The sequence below is a fragment of the Mytilus californianus genome, unplaced genomic scaffold (genome assembly GCF_021869535.1).
Source record: "Mytilus californianus isolate M0D057914Y unplaced genomic scaffold, xbMytCali1.0.p SCAF_12, whole genome shotgun sequence".
Classification (NCBI taxonomy): Eukaryota; Metazoa; Mollusca; class Bivalvia; order Mytilida; family Mytilidae; genus Mytilus; species Mytilus californianus.
This window is the reverse complement of record NW_026262604.1, coordinates 11,268,975-11,273,932: the sequence shown is the minus strand read 5'-3', so window position 1 is coordinate 11,273,932 and position 4,958 is coordinate 11,268,975.

Here is a 4,958-nt window from a genome sequence, read left to right as displayed (position 1 = left end):
ATTAACGCATTAAATGAGAATATTATGGCTTTGTCCTTCTTTTAAGGGAAACATGTTTACAATACAAAAGAGTCATATCTGAATCCTGAGTTGATCAGGGACGAGTGTAACATTTGACAGCCACCTCAAAAGAAATTAGATTAATGTTTAACATTTAAATTTTTCTATTTAGGTAAATTGATATCGCTAACCATTTTAATATGAAGGTTCGTATCTGTTATAAAGTTCACAAACAAATAGAGCAGATATATGATGATTGACATTTAAAAGTATGATACATGTGTACGCCATACGACACAAAGTATGATACATGTGTACACTAGACTACACAAAGTATGAAACATGTGTACGCCATACGACACAAAGTTTTGAATAAGATAGATCTGCAATTTCTTTTAAAAGGGATCGCTCAGATTATATTTTACGGGGTCAATTCTTAAACGAATTAACGTTCACCCGATTCTGAAAGGGGCATTACCGATTATTCCGACACACCAATTAGATAATGAATTGATTTGTTTGAACGATTTAAAGAAAAAAGAAATATCGAGATAATATTTCGATGTATAAGGTCAGTTCGGTTTAACTCTGAAACGTTAATGAAGTATTATTGACTCGCAAATAAATAATTCAACCTCATTTGAAAACGTATTTATTCTGTCTTTAATTTGAACCTTAGCTGGAGATGGCTGGCGCATATGTTTAACATGTGCAGTTAGTAAAAACAAATGATGCAATATTGTCAACGAAACAAGGAAGCCACCAGAAAAATGTATTTCGTTGACTCATCCGGCCTAAAAAAATTTGTTTATATAAAGAAAATGATGACATGCATACTTTTAAAAACACGAAATCAAACAAACCTAGAAAACGCCATAAAACCTTTGAACTTGTTTGTCTGCTTATTCATACTAAATTGTATGTTTTAATCAGGTCATATCACAATCGACAGTCTGCAAAGGTCATTTCGATGGTTAATTATACATGTTATATGGAGTCTAGTCTAGCATACGTAAGAAATGCTGAGATGTTATTACAAGTCAATATTTCTATTGAACTCTTTATATTTGTGATGCATGTTTAAGCAAGTTAAAGATCAAATTCGTGAATTTGAGAGCTAAAGCCCCTTTAAATCACTAATTGGTTTATGTTCGTTTCTATTTTGATTTTTGTACAAGGTAATACATTGGTGTCCATAGAGTTAAAAATGACCATACAGCATGCATATTTCTTTTATCTATGCATCTAGATTGAAACGACCGTTACTTACAAATGATTTTTCTAATCTTTGAAGACTATGATTGATGATATAATTACATAAAAAAACTCAGAAAGTCTATCCAAAGAGTAAACTATTTGGCTTTGTTAACATTAGAAAACTTAGAAATTACTATTACCTACTAATAATTATTTTGATAAATCACTATACATTTAACGATCTGCAGATTTGGATAAAAATATCAAGATTTAGTTTGAGTTTTCAGTAAAACTATTCTTATCTTTATATTTTGTTCCGCATACATTACAAATTCGTTTAAAAATAAATAAAGCAGTGGCGCAATTGAGAGGGCGCCATATAAAAAGACATAATAGATATAAGAAGATGTGGTATGAGTGCCAATGAGACAACTCACCATCCAAGTCACAATTTGTAAAAGTAAACTAGTTTAGGTCAAAGTACGGCCTTCAACACGGAGCCTTGGCTCACACCGAACAGCAAGCTATAAAGGGCCCAAAAAATTACTAGTGTAAAACCATTGAAACAGGAATACAAACGATCTAATCTATATAAAAAACGAGAAACGAGAAACACTTATGAACCACATCAACAAACGACAACCACTGAACATCAGGTTACTGACTTAGGACAGGTGCATGAACCTGTTTGAATATCTATTTTTCATATCTGTGAACTGTCATTGGTAATTTTTTTAATCAATAAATTTATAAAATAGTATATTCAATCTTACTATTTTAGTTATTCGTCAATATACTTTTATTGCATTTTACTTCGCATTATTTCCTTCTTTTTAATGTACATTGATATTCTTTTTCAATTTAAAACTACAAATTCAAGACCCAGATTTACCAGACTTGTTCGGTTACTATCACACTGACGTTTATCCCACACTCTTTGATATTATTTGAGTTGGTGGGTTACTGTCATACTGAGGTTTTTCATATACTCAACGATAGAGATATGAGTGGTTGGGTGACTTTCACATTGATGGTTATTACACACTCATTGACAGATAGGAACATTCTAGTTTAATTGTGCACAGCTTTGGATGTTACCGTTTCTTATTTCAATCGAAAATTTAACAGTTAAATATTGACCTGATAGCGTATTTAGATACCTGATTCTTCAGGACTTCCCTTTTCACCCTTTTGTCCTCGTTCTCCTGCAATTAATAGTTATAAATATACATTTAGAAATTTAGAAATTATGTAGAAATTATGGTTTCAAATCACACAAGCAGAGTTGACCTTATATTGATTTGTCTAAAGTTAAAGGTTTCTTCTTTTAGATTTCTGTGAAACATAATTAATATCTCAAAGAGATGTTTTCACTTGCAATATAACGAATGTACATACTAACTATGAAATAAAAAAAAAGATATTCCTTACATTTTACTCATGTTACTTTTGTAAACATTTATTAATTCACATCATATATACCATGGATTTAAAATATACTTAAACCTGTCAATATAAGTGTTTATTAAATATCGTGTGTGGGAAATTTTTTTATAAGGTTGCTATTTCTATTTAATTTGAGATTATGCTATCTCTATATGTGTCTTTATGACCAACAAGAGTTCCGAATTGGGAATAAAGTTTAAAATATTTTCAATTCGTATCAGACCGACAATGAATTTGATATAGGCGTTGAGACAAGTAGATACTTTAGAAAAGTGTGATTTCTGCCGCTAATCCGTACGTTCCTTTTAAGAATTAAATAAGTACAACATTCATCATAATGAAAATGGGTAACGATAATATGTTGAATATATGTAAAGGCAAAAAAATTTGTTTGTCAGCTATGTGACATATAACTCATAACACATTTCATGATTTTACATTTGACATAAATTGATCTACTGTTTTCTGTAATATAAACTATTAAAATATACAATCATAATAGATCAATGCCGAGTTGTTAGTTATGGCTGAGACACACCGGTTATCCCGAGGTCAAAAGGCGTTAATGACTTAAATAAACAATTGGTTCCTTCTGTGACGTATTAACATAAGCATTGTGACTTTTAAATGTACAGGACAATGCACGAATTTGAAAGTCGTCTTTTATTATAAATTTGTACATAGTTTATCAAACAGATCATATATTTCAAACATTCAATTTCAAACAATTTTGATAGTCCCACCTGCTTGACCTTTGTCGCCAATAGGACCTTTATTTCCTATTAAGCCCTTGTCACCTTTGATACCCTTTTCGCCATGTTCACCATTTAAGCCAGAATGTCCATTTTCCCCATTTTGACCTTTATCACCTTTTGGTCCTTTTTCTCCAGCCTGTCCTCTGCTTCCAGTAGAACCAACTAGACCAGTTAGACCCCTATCACCCTTAGAACCCTTTTCACCAACCGCACCTTTGTCTCCATTTGGACCTTTTGTGCCAACTGCACCTTTCTCGCCGGTTACGCCTTTCCTACCACTTGTCCCTAAATCTCTATTGTAACCTATGTCGCCAGCCGAACCTTTTATGCTTTTTTCTCCCATTGGTCCTTTTTCATCTTTAATATAAAATAATGAGATATGGTATGTTTGCCAATTAGACAACTATCCACTAGAATTCAAATGAAGAGTTATAAGCAATTAAACGTCATCCCATGGATTTCAACAGTGAGAAAAACACATACTGTATAGTGAGCTATAACAGATGAAAAATGTAAAACAATTCAAACGAGAAAACTAACGGCATAATTTATAACAAAACAACTTTCGATAACCATTGAATTACAGGGTTCTGACGTGGGATAGGCTCATATATAATATGGCGGGGTTACACATGTTTGTGAACCCCCTCTCTCCTTTCTAATTTGGGACAGTGGTGTAATAGCACAACATATAAAGGAACTTTAAAATCAGTTGCAGTTGAATTAAATCAAAAGATCAGTCCGAAACACGAAAAGAATCAACAGAAGATAATAGACACAAAGCACCAATATGAGAGTACTCGTATTCACTGAAAATTAGTGCAAAGCCAGTATGTAGAAATAATTTTTAAACATGTGTCAAACAACTTGAATTCAGAGTGATAACTGCTGCTACCCTTTAGAAAAAAAGTCATTTATAATTGTGTCTGCAAATTTGGTAGAATCTATTGTATGTCAATAGAATAAATTTGATTAAAAAATAAAAGGTCTTTAAAGCCAACATGAATTGAAATATCTTTTGAAAGGTAGTTTATTTTACCTAATTGATTTGACAACGTGTGAACTTGTTTTTCTAAACCGGAAGTATTTAATGCCAATTGTTGCATCTGCTTGTCTAGTTTTGAGCTCTTTTCCATATAGTACGCTGAAATACAATGTAAAAGTACATATCTAATATCAATGAAATTTATGTACTTAAGGGAGGAAATATTAATTAATAATAATCGAATCAAGTGCCTGGATGGTAAATTATTTTTGAAATATTAAATGAATGTTGATGTTTTGACCTGGCATTGTCTTAATTGCAATGTTTATAAATTGTGTTTTATTTATAAATTCCAAATTAGCATGTCTATATATGGTAATTGTAGTAAACTCTTCTGTTGTCCATATTTTTGTAGGATTTTCTATTTGGACACTGTTATAACACCGGTTCTTGGGAATATCTTATACTCAAATTAAACATCAATAACATTCAAAACGATTTAGTCCATTGCGGGTTTCCTTCAACACTATTTTGACATCTGTATTTCAGCTTGTCGGACTCCTTCCTTATTTAAT